This window comes from Pinus tabuliformis, chromosome 3_1, assembly GCF_031772625.1.
Source record: "Pinus tabuliformis cultivar Carrire ecotype Pingquan chromosome 3_1, CPIR1, whole genome shotgun sequence".
NCBI lineage: Eukaryota > Viridiplantae > Streptophyta > Pinopsida > Pinales > Pinaceae > Pinus > Pinus tabuliformis.
Genome location: NC_142301.1, coordinates 230,076,820 through 230,103,655, shown reverse-complemented (window position 1 = coordinate 230,103,655; position 26,836 = coordinate 230,076,820).

Here is a 26,836-nt window from a genome sequence, read left to right as displayed (position 1 = left end):
GCAGAGGCCTAGTACTTCGCAGCTAAGTGCGCGGACACCTGCAGCTGAGTGCACAGAGGTCTAGTAGTCTGCAGCTGAGTGCGTGAACACCTATAGTTGAGTGCGTAGGGTGGCATCAAGTCTGTAACTGAGGAATAAAATAATAAAGAGAAGTTTTATCTTAATTTTATGTATCTGTTCTTGGGTTATTACATGTTTGAGATAAATTGTGATTATACTGTTTATTTACTGCGCGCACTTGTATGAATGATTTATATTGCTAAGTATAACATAACACATACAATTATGCTAAGTTAATCAACTAACAATGGAATACTAGTAAGGATTTGGGTAATAACAACGTTCGGCCCCCGAGTAGGGATGTGCAAAGGCAACATCTCAGGCTGCAAGGTATGGGTAAGTGCGTGTAGCGACAGGTGCGAAGGGTCAAACCGTGAACCATTTAAACTCATAAAACATCTCTAGGGTGTGGAAACCTGGTTCTAGCACCCTCCCATACTACCTCAGGTGAGACCTCAGTCCGCACTTCGCCAACTGTTGCCAAAAGGGCTAGTAGTACCAGGATTTGTTTGGCTAAATCACCTCTGAACCTGGGTCAGGCCCCAACAAGCCAACATCATGTCAGGAAGTGCCACGGTGTGCTAGGGAGTGTCAAAGCATGCAAAGGAATCTAGGGAATGTTAACGCATGCCACATAGTGCAAGGGAATTCTAAGACATGTCAGGTGTTATGGCATGTCAAGATGTAAATTGTGTTTCTTAATTGTTTTAGACCAAGGTTGGAAGTGATGAGCCTTGTCTTGGTAACTTGTTAAGTGGGATGAGTGAGATTGTAAATGAGTACCCTAAGATGAGTTACAAGTGGTTCTTAGGTGAACAAGGTAGATGTTGAATTTCCATGACCCATGAGAATCTAGGTTTGGCCTTAGAATTTTTTATGCGAACACACTCAAGTGCCACAACACATATACTATGCATAACGAAATCTACCATGAGAGAAAAAGTAATGGATTAAATCCACATAGTGTAGGGTCTGCACATCTTCATACATTAATGCTTATTATTGTGATATATAATAGCCATTTATATGTTGGTGAAAGACTCCTCTGGAGATTTATATCCAACAACAACATCTCTATGTTAAGAGGTGTACTATTAGAGGTTTCTCCATCAAAAATAGCAACCAAAAGGGACCTTACTGTGCACACAAATAAAGAATTAAGAATATTTTTATCTATTAGTGCTGATGTGGAGGTATGGGACAAAATTACACAGGCAGCGAACCTTTTTGTTCAACCAATCAAGATCTAGAATGGAAAATGTGTGATTATATATACATGTGTGATAGTATTTGGAGAAATGCCAACCTAACCAAAAATTTTGTTGAAATTTTGTTGGATCTTACCTATAATTGTTCCTAAATTTAATAAACATGTAAAATAGGACTGAATTTTCAATACAAAATATAAATTGATAGGAACATGGCCAAATTGTGAAAGTGTAAAAACCGGTATGGTTTAAAGGGACTGATCCCTTTGAAAAGTCTTAAATGTGGTAATGAAGGTTGAGCCTCGTTATAGAACCCCTTTGGGCTTCCATCTTAGGAATTGGTGTAGGATGCAACACTTCAGAATAATTTTTGTAGCAGTGATGTCAACACTTGTATAGTGACATGGGGTAGGAGTTGGCCTGTCAAAGCTCATTGGTTTACTTTGGAACTTCTCTAGGGTGATGCCTTAGATTATTTGGAGTATGAGGGCATGATTTGATATTTAGTTTGCATTGAAGAAGCTTTGGAGGCTAGATACTGCAGAAAAACCCCTTATTTTGAATAGGGAAGAACATGCCACTGAGAAAATAACAACAAATAGACAGACTTGAAACTCAAATCACATCACTATTTATTACTCTTTGAAACAAGAAATAACTAAAAATTTCAAACACTACTATTCACTTTTCCTTTATTCTAGAAGGTACAATGAATGTGGAAACATGTACAACAATGTCTCAACTTTCTTAACTCCTAATCCTAATGCACCTTCCTTGCATGGATAGATAAGACAATTAAAGTTTGCCGCTAGTGAATATGATATGAGATATGCAAACATGCTTCCTTAGCTAAGGCTGAGAATTAATAACTAGGGAAGTTCTCCTTTTAACTGTGCATGCAAAAACTAAATAAAGCAAAGAGTTTTGCTACTCCAGGTGCTAGAAACGAATCGACTACCTAAGGTAAGTGCTTTTCCCAGAACAAGATATTAAGGGCTCAGAAACTTTGTTGCTTCCTTCAAGAGAGGTGTATGTCAAACATAACTAAGCTATCATGCATTATCCTCCAAATTCATTCACCTTTAATATAAATCTTGTGACCAGAACAAGACAAGAGACCAATATCCAACAGAATTCACTGACCAGCCGGAGACCCTTGTGCTCAAACAACGAGGTAATAAGGGAATGTCAACTAGGGTGGAATATTTCACCACCAAAATTGACAAGAGATAGAAGGGGCAAAAAACTATTAGACCTAATGCTCAAGAACAAATGAATTAATCCACACTTGGTGATCCAAAATGAATTCAATCCTTCTTTATTTATAGATTTTGCAGAGAGGTTTCATATTCTTAAGTGATTGAGTAAACCTTACTACAAACCCTGAATTTGGGTTTTTTAAACCCAGTTTCCCCAAATATTTCCCAACAATGGGTGTTTTGGGGTTTTTCCCCTTTATGGAGGACCATAGTCTACGGGTATGGATATGATATTACGTCCCATTTATCCTCAATTTGTAGAGGACATTACATGGCACCTAACAAAAGAAACAGTGTTTTAGTTTATGAGGTAATAACAAAATGCTTATTTCTTTCCACATAGGACATACATCTTGCAAAAATGCTCATGGGGTACAAATACTACAAAAGGCCTAAATCTTACTAGCATTGTCATAGTCCAAGAATAAAAGCCCTTTCAAGTGAAACAAGGTTAATACCACATACTACAAGCACAAATGACAAATTCAAAACAATATACTTATTCAATGAAAGAATGACGAATCATATTAGCGCACTTAAAATTTAATAGCTCTTGAGTTGCAGTGTCAATCAAAATTTCTTAGGTTGGATCATAATTAAGTACTCAATGTTGTTTTCGGTCCAATTTGGGGAAAAGGAGGAGCTCTTGGTGGCAATGGGATGATCAGGATTTTCAGAAGGGAGCTCTGTTATACTTTTCAACATACAAGCCATTCATTCTAATGGAGGAGATATAGAGAAGCCTTTAATAAGGACCTTTCCAAGATCAATTCGGAGGAAAATCCATTTTCAAAGCTTAAACATAGTTCTAGATTCAAACAAGAGTAGTCATTTTTCAAAACAATTATTAATTCCCAAGAAATTGGAGCCAAGCTAACATGTTGACCATTTATTATTCTATTGGACAAGGAAGCATTTATGAAAAGTCCTTGGCCCTTTGATCGAGTATTTGATGTAAATCTCTTGATTAGAAATGTAATAACAGATGCAGTTTATATAAAGGAAAAGGGAAAAGTAGAGGGCCAGTTAATAATTATCTTTAAAAAACTCTCAATAGAATCCTAACATATTTGAAATGGAAAACGTAACTCCATCATTATTTTTTGCTTTAGAAACTTTGCTAATTTCCATGATTGAAGCATGTATTCGTGCCTTGAAAGAAGCTCACAAATGCTTTTGATATTGGTTGAAGCAAAGAAAATGTGCAGAGTTACACTCACATAGAGGTATGGAAAAAAAGTATGTGGAGCTTGTTATCCCAGACGCCAAACAAAGAATGGACAAAAGGTGAAAAAAACAAGTCAAAAGGTATGTGTAGCTTTTGTCATGCAGAGGTAGGTGTTAACTCCACACTCTATAGCGAAGGCTTTGCGGCGCAAGTGACACAAAGGTTTGCATGTAGAAATTTGGATTAAATGGAGTGGAGCTTGATGCTACATGTCCACTATTACGCCACTTTTTTTATGAGTTACAGGAGATAAAAATAATGAGATACGGGAGATATAGAGTAGATACTATTGTTATTCAAATTTAATAAAAAATATTACTATGCCTTCCTCAACATAAAATAAACATATTCCATAAAATATTTTCTCCATGAACCTGATTTAAAATGAATCTCTTCCGTTGACACACCCAGCCGCAAATAGAAATTATGCCGATGGGCCAATTTCAATTTAGAAAATTCATAATTAGTTTTAATTGTAAGATCTCCTATTTTCAGTTCAGATTTCAATTACAAGCAGTGAAACAAGACTCGCCAATCAATCACGATTAATCATGAGTTGGAATCTTCTTGCTCTCCAAACGATCCGATCTAAATATTTGCGATTCTAACTCACGTTGACCAAGTTTAACTCATGGTCAATGCAATTTTGACTTGATACTTGCCGATTAAAGCAGTTCCTTGGACTGATTCTGATTTATTCGATTTTTAGCCTTGACTCGAGGAGCACGAGTTTTTCAAGTTTAGGTATGTCGCACTACTAAAAACTAAACATTAGTCATTCCAAAATTTATTTCTCATTTCTCAGGCCCAAAATTCGTATGTCGAGACCTTTAGTAATCAATCACTACTCACTATTACACAGTCTAGACTCAATATCGGGGAACCGCCAAGGTAAGCCTTAGTCTAGACTCCATATGAAGCAGTCGCCAATGTGTTCTCTATCCATACTCCATATCGACCCTCCAGTAGTCGTGCATCACCATCAGCGTGTGTTACCCTTAAGCTTAGCCACTTCACTATTCAACAATCAAGGTACATTGGCGCTTGGCTTAAATAATAGGTATATTACTATATTAAAGTTTCAATGTAGTTTTCAATCGCAAGTTTCAAGTTTCACTATTCAGCATTCGAATGTTTGGCGTATTCCTTTGGTTATGACTTTTCAACCCTATAAATGGGGCTTAAATAGATTTTAAAAATGCACTAAGAAATGGTTTCATACAAACCATCGACCAAGTCATCAAGCATTCCTTCCTTGGTCGATGTCTTGCGGACTTCAAAGGCTTTAACCATGCATTCACAACTTTGGGTATTTTTGTTCTTCTAGAATCTGCTATTGATGTATTGGTCCAGTTGTCTTATGCTAAACGAAGTTGCAAATTCAAGAATACAATGCAATATATGTTGATAATATTTCCTTTAAGTAGCATTTCCTCATATATACCTAATTGTGTTTCAAGTTCATAATGATATATTAGGTCTAAATGTGCTTGTGTTGCTAGACAAACTCCTCTATGATCCTTAACAAAACCTCATATCCTTTAAAACCAAACCTCTTTTTCATGAAGTTATATATGGAATTTTTAATTTTAATTTTTTATTGTATTTCACAGGAGCCAAATTAAATAGAAGGTACAACTCCAAATCTAAACAGAAGCCGCAATTTAAAGAACAATAATGCTGAGGGAGAAGGACTTTGCTTGGTCATATTGTGACAATATTCTTGGAGACCCTAAGCTCCTTTGTAAATTTTGCAAAGCGAAATGTAGTGGAGGCATTTATAGATTCAAGTACCATCTTGCACAAATACCTGACCATGATATAGGTATCTACAAAAACGTAGACGAAAATTTCAAACACCAAGCAACATTGGCCATTGATGTGTTGAGTAAGCATAATGCAAAGAAAGAAAAGCAAAAAAAAGAAATAGGAACTCCTGGAGTTGACAATTTTTCTTCCATTACCCCATTTTCATCTCCCTCTGTTGAATCCTCAATTCAGTTCCAAAGTTTCCCACACATGCCTCCAAGTCGAAGTAAAACTCAAGGCCAAATGAATCCTCCTGCATTCAACATTGGAGGTGGAAACATAAACACCTTTTTTTCTCCCCGCACAAAACCTAGTTCCCAATCTACCTTGGATACCACTGGTTGGAAAAAAAATATCCATAGTCACGCAAGGAAGGCCATTGCTAACTTTTGGTACTATTCTAACATACCTTTCCACTATGCCATAAGTACTTATTGGCAAGCTATGATTGATGCAGCTTTTGTTGCAGGTCTAGGATTCAAAGCTCCTTCATTAGAGAGCATTAGCACAAATTTTCTGTTAGAAAGTGTTGAAGATGACATGCTTGTGCTATCTGAGTTTTGTTCATCATGGGTAGAAACAGGGTGCATGATCATGAGTGATGGATGGATAGATTAGAGGAATAGAACTTTAATAAATATATTTGTATCTTGTCGAGTAGGCACAATGTTTCTCAAATCAGTGGATGCCTCAGACAAGGTTAAGACTACAAAAATTATTTGTGAAATGATGGAGGAAGTCATTCAAGAAGTGGGAGAAGAACATGTTGTACAAATTTTCACCAACAATGCAACTAATTATATGGCTGCTGGTAGACTTTCTGAGATTAGGCACCCCACTATTTTTTGGACCTGTTGTGTTTCCCATTGTATAGATTTAATGCTTGAGGACATTGGTAATCTTCATTAGATACATGAGGTTGTGGAGAAGGAAAAATCCATAACCAAATACCTATACAACCACATTATTGTCCTAAACACCATGAGAAAATACACTGAAGGTAAAGCAATTGTTTGACCTGTAGTGACTAGATTTGCAACAAATTTCATATCCTTGCAATTTGTGGTTGAGTAAAAGATAAATCTGAAGAGGATGTCCTTGGGACCTAAGATGATGGAATCTAAACATTCCAATACCCTTAAAGGCATTGAATTTGTTGCACTTGTGTTTAATGATGGTTTCTGGAACGATGCCAAAGAGGTTATTGCTGTGATGGAGTCCCTTGTTAGAGTTCTCAGGTACTTCAAGTCTTTTAACTTTTTCATGTTTTAAATTTCATTTCAAGCTTCTTTTTATTTTCAATGTTTCATATTAATTTAAATTTGAAAGCTTGAACTTTTAGGATGGTTGATGGTGACAAACCCGCTATGGGTTACATTTATGAGGCGATGGATCTCACAAAGGAGGCCACCAAAAGAAGATATGGGGATGAGGAGGCAAAGTATATGCCTCTTTCAGACATTATTGATGCACATTGGGATAGGAAATTGCATTCCCCCTTACATGCTGCTAGGCACTTCTTAAACCCATAGTATTTTTATGATAAGAGAAAATTTAATGAGGATGGGGAGGTTCACAGAGGACTTATGACATGCATGGAAAGGTGCTTCCCTGATCCAGAATTTCAAAGTCATTTCTTTTCCAAACTATAGGATTATAGAGCACCACCTAAATTATTTTCCTATACTAGTGTTATACGAGAAAGGTCTAAGGTGTTGCCAAGTACCCTTTGAGGCTTGAAGGCTTTATCAGTTCATTAAATATGTTTAAACTTTATTTTGTATGTTACATGTTTTATTAAATTTTGTTGTCTTTTTAAGTTTTTACTATTTAGTATTTAGTACGTCTACTCACGAACCCTTTCCACTTGCTAGGTCTTTGGTGGAAAAACTTTTGTAGTGATACGCAAGATTTGAAGAGATTTGTCATTCAAATCTTAAACCAAGCATGTCGTGCTTCAGGTTGTGCGTGCAATTGGAGCATGTTTGATAAAATGCATTCTAAGAAGCACAAACGATTGACACAAAAGCACTTAAATGACCTTGTATTTTTCCATTATAATCTACAACTTCACAACAAGAAAATACTAGGTGAGAGCTTGAATTTGAAGGTTTCATAATCTGATTTGGAATTTAAAGTTTAAACTTTAAAGTTCAAATTCAAACTTAAATTCACATTTCAATGTCTCATGATAATGATAGGTTTGGATCATTCACCAATAGACCTTGAAGAGATAGATGTGCAAACTACAAGTGCAACAGATTGGATCCAATTAGAGGAGGCTCCTCTTTTAAGCCTACATGACTTGAAGAACTTTGAGAGGCAAGCAAGCGGAGGAGTGGGAGGAATCACTGCTAGTTCTCACTCTCAAGAGTCCTAGACTCTTAATTTCTGGTTTTTTCTAATTAGTATGCAGTTGTTTGTGAACTTTTAGAAGTAGTTGCTTATAGTTCTATGTAGTCACTAGTTAGGAGTCATGACTCAGTAATCATGTTCGGACTCATAACATATATGAGATTCTTATTCATTCATGACATTTTGGACATCTATTGATATTATGAATTGTTTAGACATGACTTTACTGAATATCAATGAATTTTTTTTTTTTTTTTAATTCAATATATGTGTATATTTTTATTTATTGAATTCACTAATTTTTTCCCATTTTTTCCTGATTTGTTTCTAATTCTTCCCCAAACTGATTAAAACTCTTAGCTCTTTTGCCTCACCTATTTATTGTCTATTCCGAGTCTGGTAAGATTGGTTACAAGTTTCATTCTTCACTTATGAGTGCTAATGTGTGCTAGAGAGTGCCAATGCATGTTGAGGAGTGTTAGGGAGTACTAGGACAACACAAGGGAGCACTAGGTCAAAATGCATGGAAGTGAATGAATATGAGGGTGTGTTGGGGAGTGTCAACCAGTGCTAGTTGTCATGCTAAGGAGGGAGTGACAAGGTATGCTAAGAACGGGTAAGGCATGCCAGGGAATATCAAAGAATGTCAAGAAGTGCTAGAGTGTGATAGGTAGTTCCGGGGTGTGCTAACATGTGCCAAATAGTGCCAAGGCATTCCAGGTGCTAAGACATGCTAGGATGTGCAAGGTGCCAGAGTATGTCAATATGTGTCAAGGAGTTTCAAGGCAACAAAAGGAATAACCAAGCCAAAATGAAAGGAAATGAACACATAAGATGGTAAATAAGTTGGAACTTTATCTTTTTCAAAAGGGGCATGCTAGGCACACTAATAATATGTTCCAATACATGCCAAGTGCCAATGTGTGCCAAGTGATAATATTTTTCAATGCAATATTATGCCAAGGAGTTCTAGGGAATGCTAGGGACTACATGGAATGCCAACACATGATAGGGGAGTGCTATGCTATGCTATGACATGTCAACATGTGCTTTGGCGTCCTACTCATGGCAAGATGTTCTAGGTACAAAGATGTTCCAAGTACAAAGATCTTCCAAGACATGCGAGGTGCCAAAGAATGTTAGTTTATTGTTCCAAAGCATGTTAAGGTGTGCCATGAGTGTTGAGGAGTGCTAGGTCTCTCTCATTAATAGAATTGATAGAGCTTGATTATGTATTAAATAATATAGTTCCTACACACACTAGTGGAACTTTATTTAAAGGAAAATTTCTAGATAATAAACCTAATAGAGATGAATCATGTGTTGACTCATAAGAAGACTATATTGTTATGACTTGAGGGAAATGATACACACTAATTACTTCTTAACAAATTGACTGGCTATTATAATTACTATGACCTTGGACACATAATGAAAAATACTCCACAATAATGGTCTTAAATCATTATATTTTGACAAAAAATATAGTAACATGTACATAGCATCATCAAAAACTCATTGGAATGATCAATGATGATGAACATTTTTTGACCGTCACCAAAAGTAACCAAAAAGAGCTTTGGTTAGGGTCAATAAAATATCGTCACTCAAAGTGTCACCAAAGAGAGAATTAGTGATGGGCCTTTAACGACCCTCACCAAAAGTGTCACCAGAGAGAAAATTAGTGATGGGAAATTAACGACCCTCACCAAAAGTTTCATTGAAAGTGGATTTGGTGACAAACCTTAAAGGACCATCACTATATACACTTACAACAATGATTTTTTAAAGGCCGTCACCATATGCAACATTGGTGATGGACTTTAAAGGTCCATCATAGGCATGAAACGTCATCAAAAACTCATTGGAACGATAAATGATGATGAACATTTATTGACCATCACCAAAAGTAACCAAAAAAAGATTGGTGATGGTCAATAAAAGATCGTCACTAGAAGTGTCACCAAAGAGAAAATTAGTGATGGGCCTTTAACGACCCTCACCAAAAGTGTCACCAAAGAGAGAATTAGTGATGGGCCTTTAACCAGCCTCACCAAAAGTGTCATTGAAAATGGATTTGGTGACAAACCGTAAAGCACCATCACTATATACACTTACAACAACACTTTTTTAAAGACCGTCACCATATGCGACATTGGTGATGGACCTTAAAGGTCCGTCACAAGCATGACCCTCACCAATGACCTTTTTTCTTGTAGTGAATACAAGTTCTCTCCAAAATAACACTAATTAAAATCTACCCCTAGAGAAAAATTAAACTTGGTACTTATAAAAAATGATTAGGAATCATTCCCCATAAATGGAGGAAGCTTTCCCCACCAAAATCCCTTGATTAGTGGATCTAGTCCCCAATACTAGGAATTTGCATTAAATGGCAGGGAACACATTCATAGATTTTCTCAATCATTCCCTAGAGAAAAATTCTACTTGGTACTTATAAAAAATGATTAAGAATCATTCCCCATGGATGGAGGAATCTTTCTCCACTGAAATCCCTTCATTAGTGGATCTGCTCCCTTGATTGGTGGATCTGCTCCCTTGATTAGTGGAACACATTCCTAGATTTTCTCAATCATTGGAGTTCCATAATTTGTGTCATAATTCCATAATATCTTGTTGACTTATTATTTATTATTGATCCTCCAGTAGTAGGGAACAAGTCCCTAAATCATGTCCTCCTCCAACTCTTCATAATCTGCCCAATATTCTCATAATATTCCACAAAAAATAAATAATATTATGCACAAATATTCAATTATTCATAAACCTTCCTAATGAATATATTAAAGTAAGAAATAAATTATCTAATGCAAAAATAGAGGTTTAATGTGCTGACGGATGGTCATAGGCCTTAATTTACGTTTTAAATTAGAGGCATGGGCCTTAATTTATGTCTAATCTAGAGGCCCATCATACCCCCTTGCTGAAAGTGTTGCTCATCCTTTGAGCAACTTAGTGACCTCATTGTTCCTCATCCATGGCCTTGGTGGCCTCTCTCTTGTGCATTAAGAACCTTGGCTGTAAGCTCTGCAAGGACAAGCCTAGAAACATATTTGTTCAAAGAAAAATCATTGTTTCTTGAGACCATTAGCTTGCTTTCTTGCCCTTATTCAAGATGAGTTCTTGAATATTTTTTTATTTTGGAAAGGTCTTCCACACCCTTATCAACCTTTTGCTACATTGTTCCGCCAATTGGACACATCCTGTAGGATTTCTGGGTCACTATAATTCCTATAGGATCATCCTGTAGAAAACATGTTCCCTTTGTAAACTGAAGTAAGGGAGTGGAAAAAATGATAGAAATGGTGGAGGAATGAATGGTAATGAGTCGTAAAATAAAAATTTGAGTGATAGGGGTCTCTTTGTGATCCTCCTTTGCTCTTTGACTGTCCTTCTTGCTGACCTGCAAACGGAAATTTCATCAAAATGGAGGGGATGCTCTCTGTGTTTTCTATTTTCAAGAATGAAATGGGATGGATGAATGATGACCATATAGTGATAGTGAAGTGGATGGAGGGCTTGGAGTGTTGTGGTGACCTTGGCCTTTGCAGAAATTTCTTCATTTAACTACTTTCCTCATTCTTTGAAATCATCACCCTTCATAATTTGACTTTTCAACATTGCATGAGTGAAGGAGTAAGTTGCAATAACTAGCTAAAGGTGGATGAGACTGCTGACCAATCATTAGCTTATAAAACCTCATCTCTCATGCATTGACAACAAATTTCTAACTATAATATGCTCAAGAGAAGAAGTCAAGAATATTGCGTACTTGTACCTACTTGATGGTTGTTGGAGAGACATGCATGTTGCTGCTAAGTTGATGTTGATGTGCAGGTGTTGGATGGTGATGCTGATGATCCTGATGCTACTACTAAGCTTTGGAGCAGCTTATTTGACCCCTGGAACTCCTTTAGAACTGCTCATTACCAATCTTGTAGGTGTTGTTCTGTATCTTGTAGGTTTACAAGACGACGACATTTTTTTTTCATATCTCCCAAATGGTAGCCTGGACTGAGATGAAACTTTTCTAGCATGTTTCCATCATCATTATGCACCTCCCCATAGAAACATTTTGGTCAATGGATGCACAAATCTCAAGAAAAACTAAAAATGGCTGAAGGTGATGGAGGCCGATTTATTGGAAATCGTGCACTGGAATTTTTTGAAATTGCTTGGGAATGTTACCATCATCCATATTCATCTCCCCATGAAACAAGTTTTTAAATGGATGCATGGATATTAAGAAAATGAAAAAATGGCTAAAGGTGATGGAGGTCAATTTCTTGGAAACCGTGCACTGGAATTTGCTGAAATTTCTTGAGAATGTTACCATCATACATGTGCATCTCCCCCTGAAACATCTTGGAAAATTGATGCATGGTTTTCAAGTTATGGCAAAAGAAAATTTTCGCTCTATGTATTTTTGTATCCTATAGTAAAATAGAGCATCCTGTAGTTTTCTAGGACAACAAGGAAAATGAGTGGTAGAAGCTTGAGAATGATGGGTGGATGGTGAAAATAGATGAGCGTGATGGATTGGCATGGCCTTGGCCTTGTTGGAGAATTTGAGAAAAGGAGGAGAATGTCAAAATTTGACTTCTTTTGATTAGGCTTGACCAATTTTCCTTTTGGTACAAACTTGTTCTTGTTGCTTGCAGATGTTGGAGAGTACATGCATTCATCAAAAAGATGCATGGAGCAAGGATTTTTTTTTCTTCTAGGCCTACTAGCTGCCTCAATGAGGTTTTCAACTAGTAGGTCTGCCTACGTGCCTCAAAGGAGGTTTTCAGCTAGGATCTTTTTTTTTTCTTTTTTCTCCAACCCATTGACCTCCTCATGGAGATTTTCAATCAAGGAGCCAATATGAGGCACCTCCAGGGAGGTTTTCACTTGAGATTTTTTTTTTTCTTTTATTTTTCATTTTTCATTTTTTTTTTCTACCCTACCCTACTTGAAAAACAAAATCACTTTCAAGTATAATAATACTTCCAATGGAACCATGTGCACATCAATATGACAAACAAAATGATCTGTGGAGGCTTGAAATGTATGCTTTGACATGTACCTGGATTTCAGAGACCAAATGATTTGACTTTGAAAGGATCAAGCATAGTTGAGGAAGAGAGTGATGTTGCAACTTAGTGACTATATGGAACCATATTTCAATATAGTTGTGATGCCCCTAGTCCACTTGCTGATTTGGATCATCTTGGATGCCTTCTTCTTCCATAACCTTCAAATCTTCCTCTTTTTGTTGATGGTTCTCTTGGCCACATGGAGGATTTGATGGTAACCATGAGAGAGCGTTCTCGATCTCTCATTTTGTTGTCTGCTCTTCATCAAATGCAACCCATGATCCTTTGGTATTCTCAATTGAATCTTTGATTATCTCTTTTTTGCAACACTCTTCCTGAGCTATGGTGAATACCATCGATCTCAAGAGGAGATGTTTGGAAGTGTTGTACCTCAGCATTGTAAGTGGGCTAAGCTACTTCAATGTGTGGGTTTGGAAATAGTGGTATAGGCAGGGAAAATTTTTGGGGCTAATATTCGCCCATGGGCTAATTTTCTATACTTTTTCCAAATAAAAGATTCGTTAATTTCCATTTTCTTGTAAAAATGATTCGCCCAAATTTTATAAAGTGAAATTATTTTACCCTAAAAATAGCCAAAAAATTATATATAGACTATATAAAAATATTATAAATTTTAATATTTTTACAAAAAATATCTCCAAACATTTTATAGATTCCATATGATGGACTAGTGGGATTCGCCAAGGTTTCTAAACTTTAAGATAAATTTCCATCCTCAAAATTTTCCTTGGGTATAGGTAATTGAGTTAGAGCGGATATTTGAGATGGATGTGGTTGGGGTTGTGGTTGTCATGGAGATGAATGGTAGGGATAACATGGAGTTGAGTATGTAGGATATCGAGGAAAATATTGAGGATATTATGGATGGATCCCATAAGCTCTTTGCTAACCTTTTTGCCAATTCATTTTGGGGTTGAGATGGCCAATGTTTCCAAGGAAAAGGTGTGTTCTAATTACTTTGAGGTGGATATGCATAGCCTTGAAATTGTGAGTTGGGCTCTTGCATCATATCCGGTTGAATAGGCTGCCATGGTTCTCTTGGAGCTACATAACATAACTATATTGGTAATTGACTTGCTCCATTGTCTTCTTGGTAAACTTCCTTCAACCTTGGTAATGATGGACAATGTTTAACATCATGTGATTCTGCAACACAAATATCAACATTTTCTTTTCCTTCATCTTGCATTCTTAACATTTCTACTTGTTTTGTTAGATTGCTAAGAATTTTTGTTTTAAAATCATCAAACAAATTTCCAAGTTTAGCTTGACTTACCGATCTTGATGCTGATTTACCTACTCTTGCTTTTCCTCTTGATATGTGTTTGCATGTTTCACAAATTTCCTCAAATGATAATTGATATAAATCACCTCTACTCATGACATTAAGGAGATCAATCCACTCATCCCTAATTGTTCTAAGTAAGAGGAGTTTTAGTGTGTCGGATCCTAAATGATGTAGTTTTCCCCTCTTAACATTGTACATGAACATCTCTATTAGATCCTCAAGGCTCTCATCTTCTCTTTGTTTAATTCTAAAGATTTCTTCTCTAAGATCATGATCTTTATATTTTTCTATAAATATGTTTTGCATATCATTGCATGATCTTATTGAATTAGTCCCTAAACTCATGAACCATTTAAGAGCTCTATCCTTCAAAGTTGTCGGAAACAATCTTAGTTTTTGAGTTTTTAATAAGTAACCATGATATCTACAAACAATCTCAAATTTAAAGAGAAAGGTTTCTAGATCCTCTGAACTTAGACCATGAAATTTTGGAAGAAAAGAGGGAGGGACGTGCGTCATGTGCACACTACCATCAGTATCTTGAATGGGAAATCCGAGAGGATCTTCCTCATTGTCATCATCTCCATCCATTTCTTCCACATTATTTGTCATCTTCTTCTTCTACCTACAAAAGGGAATGGTGATATGCCTCTTACTGCACCATGTGATCAAATGGGGGGGTGGGTTGGTGTTGGAGAATTTTGTTTTTGTTTTTATGATTGAATGAGAACTATAATGCAATGCAATTTTCTACTTTTGAAATTAAATATGCCTAATGAAAATATTTTTTTGTTTCTGCAAAAATTAAAAAGAAATGGATCAACTAGGGAAGAAAACAATGCATACTTTGACACCTCCTTGGCAATGGTGCCAAAAAGTGATGAGCCTCAGTATTGCAACAAGAATGCTGCAACTCCCAAGGCTACTAACCTTAATTATCAACCCGGGGTTCATACAAATTTAAGAGGTGTCGGCACTATATGTGTGGCATATAATGTGTCCTTCCTTTTCTATCATTATGTAATGGAGTGCATGTACTAAAGTCAAATCCTAAACTAATTTCATAAAATGAAATATTTAAAATGGAACCTTAACCTATTGCAAAAAATAAAGTACAAGAAAGGAGACGAAAATTCAATGCTAAATTGCAACATTTCCTAATTAAATGCCAAAAAACTATTCATTGCAATAATGCTAAATTATCATGAACCAAATGCTACTATCTAAGCATGAAAGTAAGAAGCATAAAACATCACTAATGTTCAAGTAAAGGGACGGAAATAAATTTGTTTTTTCTTTTTTGTCTTTTCATGCAAAATCAAGTATGCAAACTAATTTCCTTTGGTGATGTGGCAGGTGAATTAAGGATGTTGGAAGTTGGATGGGAGGGTTAGGAGATGGTTGGATGGTGTGGGAGACCCTTGGGAGGATTTTGGTGACTTCCTAGAGGTTTTCCATCAATTCGGCCTCAAAATAGACCATTTCAGGAAAACCTACAAGTTGTACTAGAAACCTACACGATGATCCTGTAGGAATTATAGGAAATCTACAGGATAGAGCCGAGAGAAAAATGTGAGGTGTTGGAGGTGATGGGAGGCATAGGAAAGGTGGTATATGGGTGGAATGGAGTGAGAAAATGTCTAGGATCACTTAGAACTCAAAACCAAAGTTGGGAGATGGATGGATTTGCTCAAAAATCTTGGAGAAGTTTCCTTGCGAAATGATGAAATTGGAAAGGCTTTAATGACCAAGAAAATCAAATCGAAAGTGGATGGGAAAATTTTTGTTATTAACTAGGATTTTTAGGTCCCTATTTCAAGTGGAATCATTCAAAAATACCTATGTTAACCCATTCTAAAAAATTAAAGAAACATTACTAGTCGAAAATCTAGAAGTTTGAGAACTAGTGAGCTAGTAAATCTAAAAAATGCCTAACCAGATAAAGTGAAAATGCAATGGGGTAATTTTTGTTATGAACTATAATTTTTTTGTGATCTAATTCAAGTGGAATCAATTCGATTGAATCTTTTTAGCATGCTCTAAAACATAGCAGAAATTTATTGTTCTTTGCTAATAAGGAGGTCCAACAATCTAGATTTGGGAATAAGAAGACTAATCCAAGCAACTCATTGATTATTATGAACTTCCAAAGATTTTCCAATGATTAAATAGTTCTTGTGATCCTACAAAAGAACTTATATCAACCATTTAACTCAATCCTGCAACAAGAAATCATTAATACTAAATCCAGAAATAGAAAGACATAAAAACTAGAGATGCGTATGAATAAGCAATGAAAAGAAGGAAAGAAAATGATACAAAAGGGCTCTGAGGTTCTTTGGATGGCCAAGCCCAAGGAAACTCAGAGACCTATGGAGGAGAACAAGATTTAGAAGCTGAAAATGACAGCAATCTTCATTATTTTCATCAATATAATTACATCCCTGCAAGAAAATACAATGGAGCTGCAAAAATACAAGCTCTCTGCACAATAACACTAATGAAAATCCCCCCCTAGAGGAAAATTAGACTTGATATTTATACAAAATGATTAGGAATCATTCCCTGTGAATGGAGGAAGCTTTCCCCACCAAAATCCCTTGATTAGTGCATCTAGTCCCCAATACTAGGAATTTGCATTAAATGGCAGGGAACACATTCCTAGATTTTCTCAATCATTCTCTAGAGGAAAATTTGACTTGTTACATATACAAAATGATTAAGAATCTGTTATGAAACCACCTCATAGAAAAGATAGATCAACGCCTTAGAATTCAGCCTCTTCGAGGGGTCAACCTCCTTTACATTACATAAATGAACAATTCTTGGATGATTCAAATGACAAAACCTCCTTTCTATATATAGGAGTCTAAGGAGTCACAATATAATCCGGCCGACCTAACAATAATAACATAAAGCCACAAAAATAACAATAGAGGGATTCTATGGGGCACAGTAATAACAATATGGGGGCAATAGGGGCACAACAATATTAATAAGTGGTATAACTACAATAGTAATGGGGTAATCACTAGTATCATAGGGACCCAACATGCCCCTCTCCTTCAAAAAAGTTTTTTCCTCAACGCTTGAGTAGTTTTGGATACTTCTGCATAAAATTCTCATCCTCCCATGTGGAATCTTTAGCGGATAAGTTCTTCCACTTGATAAGATACTCTGAAATTGATCGATTTCGTAGCTGTCGAGTTCTTGTTTCTGTGACTGCTTCTGTTTCCAATATAATTTTTCCTTCCTCGTCAAGTTCTGGGAATATTGTTTGAATTGGGAGCTTGTCGCCTATAACCTTCTTTAAACATGAAACATGGAAAACTGGGTGCAATCGAGAAGCTGCAGGAAGCTCCAATTTGTATGCCATAGTACCAATCTTTTGCAACACCTTGTACAGACCATAATACTTTGGTGATAATTTATTATCCTTCTTAGCTTGCTTGAGGGACATTTGCTTATATGGTTGTAGCTGTAGGAATACCCAATCACCTACATCAAATTTTTTTTCACTGCGATGTTGATCTGTCTGTTGTTTCATTCTATTCTATGCCAACACGAGGTTATCCTTTAAGAGTTGGAGGACTTGTTGTTGATGTTCGATGTGATGTTCCACTGCCTGAACCTTAGAATTTTCTCTTAAATATGATGTGATGGATGGTGGTTGATACCCATAAAGTGCCATAAATGGGGTCATTTTTGTTGCTGTATGGAAGGAAGTGTTATACCACCATTCAGCCAGCGGCAACCATTTGACCCATTGTGTCTGTTTATCAGATACAAAGCAACGAAGATATCCTTCCAAACATTTGTTTACTATCTCAATTTTCCCATCAGATTGAGGATGATAAGATGAGCTATGAGCTAACTAAGTACCAAGACAAGAAAATAATTCTGTCCAAAAATTTCCAGTGAAAATGGGATCTCTGTCACTTACAATAATCTTTGGGTTTCCATGTAGCTTTTGAATTGTTTCCATAAATGTAGTAGAAACTGTACTGGCTTTAAATGGATGTGATAATGCACAAAGGTGTGCATACTTGGTAAGTCTATCAACTACCACCATGATGACAATCTTTCCCTCAGACTTGGGTAAACCTGTGATAAAATCCATTGAAACCTCCTCCCAACGTTGGCTTGGAATGGATAAAGGTTGTAATAGACCTAGTGTCATAATTGTTTCAACTTTATTTTGTTGGCAAACCAAACATTCCGCCACAAACTTTTGAATATCTAATTTAAGGCCATCCCAAAAAAATTCCTTCTTAACCCTGTGGTAAGTTTTTAAAAATCCTGAGTGCCCTCCTAAGGGAGAAGTGTGCAATTCAATAAGAATCTTTTGTTTTAGCTGGGAATTCTTACAGAGGTATAAGCAATCTTTGTACCATAACGAATCATTTTGCCAGCTAAATGTATCAGACGTACTGGAATCTTGTTGTAACTTTCGAATAAGCACCCACACTTCTTCATCATTCTTCCATTCCTCCCTTGCATCGTTTATCCAATCTGGTTGGATAATAGAAATGGCACACAACAATGCTTCCACATCCTCATCCTTTCTTGAGAGTGCATCTGCCACCACATTTTGCTTCCCTTTTTTGTAGATGATTTCAAAGTCATAAACCAACATCTTTGTGACCCACTTTTGTTGCTCTTCAGAGGATAATCTTTGTTCTAAAAAGTATTTAAGGCTATCATGATCCGTTTTTACCTTGAGGTTGTTGGCATTATGATACATATGTTGTACTTGATGGAAACCCACTCATCTCAGATGATAAATTATAGTGCAGAAAAGTTCACGCACTTTTATGCAGAGAAAAGTTTATTTCATGAAGAGAAAAGTTCACGCACTTTCATGTAGAGAAAAGTCCCTTTCATGAAGAGAAAAGTTCATGAACTTATATGCAGAGAAAAGTTTATTTCATGTAGAGAAAAGTTCACGCACTTTTATGCAGAGAAAAGTTTATTTCATGTAGAGAAAAGTTCACGCACTTTCATGCAGAGAAAAGTCCCTTTCATGAAGAGAAAAGTTCACGCACTTTCATGGTTGGCTCATGGTATTAGTCCGACAATTTTTGATCCTATGGTTTTGGTCCGTGGTATTGCATCCAAAAGTGTTGATCTCACGCACTTTCATGGTTGGTTCATGGTATTAGTCCTATAGTTTTTTATCCTATGGTTTTGGCTCGTGGTATTGCATCCAAAAGTGTTGATCTCACGCACTTTCATGGTTGGTTCATGGTATTAGTCCAACAGTTTTTTGATCCTATGGTTTTGGACCGTGGTATTGTGGAATGCCTAAGACTATAAAAGAGGAAGGAGATCATTTGGCAAAGCATTATCGAAAAATTGAATATCTAATAAGTGCTAGATCTGAAATATTTGTGATTGGGTTATGGTGCAGATCTGGATCTGAATGAAGGAGGAACCTTAGCGCATAAAGAAGGATAAGTTCTATTGATGGGTCATAATCTTTATGCTTGAATAATAGTATCTTTGCATGATTTTGATCTGTTATATGAGGCGCATGCTTGATCTATAAATCTGACAATCTGGGTTAATTAGTGTCTGAATATTTGAAAGAAGGAATTATCCTTTATAGATCTGCACGCAGGTTTCAGGTTGTTGAAGTAGCGTATATCTTTAAATTATGATCTAGTTGCCTCTGTCTATTGCTGCAGTATTCTGGGTTCAGAATTTGGTGTGTGGTTACTGTTACTGTGTTCTGGGTACAGCTATCAGAGAAGTGTTTACTTGATTCAGTGCTAATTGGGAAAAGGAGATTGTTTGATGCAGATATACTTGATGATTGATTGATGTTAATGGATCCAGTCTGAAAATTTATGAAACGTGGTCCCTGGAAGAAAGAGAAGGTTGTAGCCTTCAGTAGGCCAGCACCTACGTACTAGTATCTTGGCTAGTACAAGAGCTAAGGGGGTTGTAGCTCCCTTCCAGGAGAAGCTGGAGAACGAGAGAGGGTTGTAGCTCTCTGTAGGTTGTAGCCTGCGTACTGGTAAAGGACTGCACCAGTACAAAATCATTGTAAAAGGAGTTTCTAATTGAAAGAAGATAGAGACATATTGCAGCAGGTGGTTTTCACCCACATTGGGTTTCCACCTTATATCTGGTGTTCTTTTGTGTGACTATTTGCTTTTCTTGTTCCTGCTCATTATTTTATGATACTGACATACAAAGTAATGATCAATATTTGAAGAATTATTCAAAGTATAATAAGGAAGATAGATTGAAAAGAATTTGATAATACTGATTCACCCCCCCCCCCTCTCAGTATTATTTCCAACAATTGGTATCAGAGCAGGTCCTTCTGAAGAAGCTTGATCGCTTGAAGGAAGATCTAACATCATGAGCAACTACGAGAGGGAAGCATCAATCAGACCACCAATTTTTGATGGAACAAACTTCGTATATTGGAAGGTAAGAGTTACTGCCTATCTTCAATCTTTGGGTACAGAAGTATGGGACATTATAGAAACAGGGTATACTTTTCCATCAGCTACTCCTACAGATTCAGCTGAGAAGAAGAAATATGAAACAAATGCAAAGGCGGTTAATACTCTTCTAGGATGTCTATCTCAATCTGAATTCGTGAAGGTTATGCAATATAAATTCGCAAAAGAAATATGGGACAAGATTGTTTTGAGCTACAAAGGAGATGAACAGGTAAAACGTGCAAAACTTCAAACCCTCAGGATTCAGTATGAGAATCTCAGAATGTATAATGATGAAAGTGTAGCTAACTATTTCCTTCAGGTAGATGAGATTGTTAATTGTATGAAAAACTTGGGTGAAGAAATAAAAGAGGCTGTTGTGGTTGAAAAAGTCCTAAGATCATTGTCCCCCAAGTTTGAATCTAAAGTGTCTGCAATAGAAGAAAAGGAAAATATACGAACTCTTACTATGTCTCAGCTACACGGAATTCTAACTGCTTATGAAATGAGAAAAGGAGGTCCATCAGACAGGAGAGAAGCTGCTTTTAAGGCTTCAGGCAAAGGAGACTACTATGAATCAAGTCACGTGCCAGAAGAAGAAGAAGAATCAAATTTTGTCAGAAATCTTCAACGGGGTACTGGAAGGTTCAGAGGTAAGCTACCTTTTAAATGCTTTGCTTGTGGAAGAGTAGGTCATTATGCTGCCAAATGTCCTCATAAGGATAAGATTGACAAAGGAAAGGAACCTGCCAAATGGAACAAGAAACAGAATGCAAATAAGAAAAGCTACTACACTCATGAAGACAGTGATGGTCTATCAAATAGTGATGAAGATGAACGAGGTAATGACTATAAAATTTTAATGGCATTTGAAGATGATGATTACATGGATGCTATAGATGTGGATAGTTTTTATGAAGAGATTTCTAGACTTAAGACATGTATAGAAGAAAATAATATGATCATTGATACTCTACAATTTCAAATTGATGAAAAAGAAAAATATCTTGAAAAGTTAGAAGGTGAAATTGTTGGCCTTAGAAAAGAAATTGAGAAAACAAAGGCTATTAATCTTAAGTTTGTCAAAGGATCTGAAACTCTGGATGAGATCATCAATGTACAGCGTTCTCCGCTAAACAAGACAGGTCTGCGGTATAATGGAGAAACATCTCAAGCATCCACCTCAAAGAGTTATCTTGATGCAGCAAGAAGGAATGAGCAAAAGCACAATGGAGATCACCAGGTAAAGCAGGGACGAATTACATCAAGAACGAACAAAGACTATCAGATAAACCAGGGGCAATCTGTCTTAAGGATGAACAAAAGCTACAACCAGCCACAGGTAAATTCTTCTCAATTTGCTTCAAGAATGGATGACAATAGAAATTACAATCATTTGGCCGGTAGATTTGATAATCGCAGAAGTTTCTTCAATGGGCAATGTTTCTCTTGCCATAACTTTGGTCACAAAGCAGCTCAATGTGTTGCATATAAAACAATCATGACTAGAGAAGCTCAAAAACAAAGAAGTATGATTGGGATTACAAAAAGGACCTATAACAACTTTTCGGCTCTTGAAAATGAAGTTGAATGTTCTATTTGCAATAACTTTGGTCATGAAGATTCTGAATGCAGGAACAGGTTTCAGCAGACAAAGGAACAAGCCTCAAGCACCAGAACATGGAGAATAAAGGAACCACAAACAGAAAGATGTGGGATAGCATTTTATGCAGAAGGACAAGAAAATCTATGGTACATTGACAGTGGATGTTCGAAACATATGACAGGTGATAAAGAAAAACTTGAATCATATTATGCTTTAGAAAAGGGAAAGAAAGTCTCTTTTGGAAATGATACTCCTGCAGCTATAAAAGGAAAAGGCACTGCTCAGTTAAAAGAAAAGGTCAAAGCTGGAAATGTTTTGTATGTTGATGGATTGAAGCATAATCTTCTAAGTGTCAGCCAGATGTGTGATCAAGGAACCGAGGTGATATTTAGATCAAACGGATGTCGTGTTCGTGATCTTGATACAAGTGAAACAGTGATCAAAGGTAGAAGAACTCCAAATAATCTATACATATTTGAAGAAGGACAACAACAATGCTATTTGAGCAATGATGATGAACACTGGTTATGGCACCGAAGGTTGGGGCATCTATGTTTTTCACAAATAAGGAAAGCATGAAAATATTAGGCAGTTCGTGGTCTTCCAGATATCAAAATTCCAGACAACACCATATGCAAATCATGTCAGTTTGGAAAGCAAACCAGAACTAACTTTCCAGAGAAGGAAGGATCAGCTAGCATGCCTCTTGAGCTAGTCCATACAGATGTAGGTGGTCCATTTAGGAAAAAGACACCTCGAGGAGAAGAATACTTGATATTATTCATTGACGATTTCTCCAGGTTTGTTTGGTTAGGACTTATGAAGCACAAAGACGAAGCATTCGAGAAATTCAAATCCTTCAAAGCCTTGGTTGAAAATGAATCAGGTTACAAAATTAAGTGCCTCAGGTCTGACAGAGGTGGGGAGTTTACCTCAAATGAATTTTTCAATTTCTGTGAAGAACATGGGATAAGAAGAGAATTCTCTACAGCTAGAACTCCTCAGCAAAATGGAGTGGTGGAAAGGATGAACAGAACAGTCCAACAAATGGCTCGTGCTATGCTGGATGAGTCTGGAACTCCCGCAACTTTCTAGGGTGAAGCCGCATATGCTGCGGTTGTTATTCTCAACAAAACAAATGTCCGAGTGAACAGCACTCAAACTCCTCATGAGCTCTGGTATGGTGAGACTCCTTCGGTAAATCACTTCAAAATCTTTGGGAGCAAATGCTATATTAAGAATACTGATGAGCAACTTGGAAAACTTGAGCCTAGAGCAGATGAAGGCATTCTTCTTGGTTATTCTCCACACAGCAAAGCATATAAGTGCTACAATAAAAGACTTGGAAGAATTGTTGACAGCATTGATGTAGTGGTTGATGAAAAGGGATACATTCCTAGGCAAGTAAATCATGAAAATATCGAAGAAGATGAAGAAGAAGAACCTCAAGAAGCACCAGAGGAACAGATAAGGATAGAAGAGAAGACTCCATCCCCGTACGTTCAGAAGAATCATCTAGAATCTCAGATTTTGGGGCAGAAAGAAGCAGGTGTACAAACAAGAAGAACAATTGCAGAAGCTTCAAGCTATTTGGCATTACTCTCCTCCACTGAACCACAAAATGTAAAAGAGGCATGCAAAGATGAATGTTGGGTCAAAGAAATGGATGAAGAACTTGAGCAGATCGAAAAGCACAACACTTGGGAGTTGGTTCCTAGACCAAAGGATAAGAATGTTATAGGGACAAAATGGGTCTTCAAAAATAAGTTGAATGAAAATGGGGAAGTAATTAGAAACAAGGCAAGACTTGTTTGTAAAGGGTATGCGCAGCAAGAAGGAATAGATTTTGAGGAAACTTTTGCTCCTGTTGCAAGACTTGAGGCCATCCGAATGTTCCTTGCTATCTCAAGCTTTCAAAAGTTCAAAGTATTTCAAATGGACGTGAAATCGGCCTTTCTGAATGGAGACTTAGAAGAAGAAGTATACATTGAGCAGCCAAATGGTTTCATTCTTGGAAATGATCCAAATCTTGTATGCAGACTGAAAAAGGCTCTCTATGGTCTTAAACAAGCTCCAAGGGCTTGGTACTATCGTTTGGACAAATATCTTCATCAACAAGGTTTTTCAAAAGGATCAGTAGATAGCAATCTTTATATAAAAATTGAAAATGACAAATTGCTAATACTTGTTGTGTATGTAGATGGCATTATCTTTGGCAGCAATGAAGAATCTATGAGTCAAAGCTTTGCCTTGGTGATGCAGAAAGAATTCAAAATGTCCTTGCTTGGAGAATTGACATATTTTCTTGGCCTGCAAATCCAACAAAAGGAAGGAGGGATCTTCTTGTCTCAAACCAAGTATCTCAAGCAGATTTTGAAGAAATATGGCATGGAAGATGCAAAACCAGTATGTACACCCATGGTCACAGGATGTAGCCTCAGTGCAAATGATGAATCAACAGCAGTACATCAACCAACCTACAGATCTATGATTGGAAGTCTAATTTATTTGACAGGTACCCGACCAGACATCATGCATGCAGTGGGAATAGTTGGAAGATTTCAGGAAAATCCAAAGGAAACTCATCTTCAGGCAGTAAAGAGAATCTTCAAATATCTTCAAGGGACTCAAAATTATGGCTTATGGTATCCTAGAGATACAGATCTCACACTTCATGCTTATACTGATGCAGATTAGGCCTGAAGCGTGGATGACAGGAAGAGCACAAGTGGTGGTGCATTCTTTATGGGTTCTAGATTAGTATCTTGGTTCAGCAAGAAACAGAGTTTGATTGCCTTATCTACAGCTAAAGCAGAATATGTTGCTGCTGCATCTTGCTGCACTCAACTCCTTTGGATGATGCAGACCTTGCAAGATTTTCAAATCACTTGTACACCACCCATCTCCATCTTATGTGATAATACAAGTGCAATCAGCATTTCAAAGAACCCAGTCATGCATTCAAAAACCAAGCACATACCAATCAAGTATCACTTTCTCCGGGAACAAGTGCTTGAACAAAAGGTCAAGTTGGAGTATGTTCCTTCTAAGGAACAGGTTGCTGATATACTCACCAAACCATTGCCTAGGGAGACCTTTGAATACCTCAGGCAAAAGCTGGGGGTTGTTGATGCATCATCTTGTTGTTGAATCTCTTCTGATTGTTGGTTGTACGCAAGGTTCATCTGAAGTATATGCGTACATGTGCTGGGTTGCGGATTGGTCAAAGATCGAATGGCACAGGTTCAGGGGGAGCATATCATGCATTGTTGGCATTATGGAGGAAGTACAGAAGGAGATCATGGATGCTGGTCTGAATATTGCTGCAATACGTCCCTATCTCTTTCATGGTCATTTATGGTGTTTGATGGATTATGGTTCTTCTTTGCAGATCTGGTTTATAGTCAGGGGGAGCATGTTCTTAGGGGGAGCATAACCCTTTGCCCTTGATGTCAAAGGGGGAGAGTGATTGGTTGTTGTTGCCATCAAGTCCAAAGGGGGAGATTGTTGGCATTATGATACATATGTTGTACTTGATGGCAACCCACTCATCTCAGATGATAAATTATAGTGCAGAAAAGTTCACGCACTTTTATGCAGAGAAATGTTTATTCACGCACTTTTATTCAGAGAAAAGTTTATTTCATGAAGAGAAAGGTTCACGCACTTTCATGCAGAGAAAAGTCCCTTTCATGAAGAGAAAAGTTCACGCACTTATATGCAGAGAAACGTTTATTTCATGTAGAGAAAAGTTCACGCACTTTTATGCAGAGAAAAGTTTATTTCATGTAGAGAAAAGTTTATTTCATGTAGAGAAAAGTTCACGCACTTTTATGCAGAGAAAAGTTTATTTCATGTAGAGAAAAGTTCACGCACTTTCGTGCAGAGAAAAGTCCCTTTCATGAAGAGAAAAGTTCACGCACTTTCATGGTTGGCTCATGGTATTAGTCCGACAATTTTTGATCCTATGGTTTTGGTCCATGGTATTGCATCCAAAAGTGTTGATCTCACACACTTTCATGGTTGGTTCATGGTATTAGTCCTATAGTTTTTGATCCTATGGTTTTGGCTCGTGGTATTGCATCCAAAAGTGTTGATCTCACGCACTTTCATGGTTGGTTCATGGTATTAGTCCAACAATTTTTTGATCCTATGGTTTTGGACCGTGGTATTGTGGAAGGCCTAAGACTATAAAAGAGGAAGGAGATCATTTGGCAAAGCATTATCGAAAAATTGAATATCTAATAAGTGCTAGATCTGAAATATTTGTGATTGGGTTATGGTGCAGATCTGGATCTGAATGAAGGAGGAACCTTAGCGCATAAAGAAGGATAAGTTCTATTGATGGGTCATAATCTTTATGCTTGAATAATAGTATCTTTGCATGATTTTGATTTGTTATATGAGGCGCATGCTTGATCTATAAATCTGACAAACTGGGTTAATTA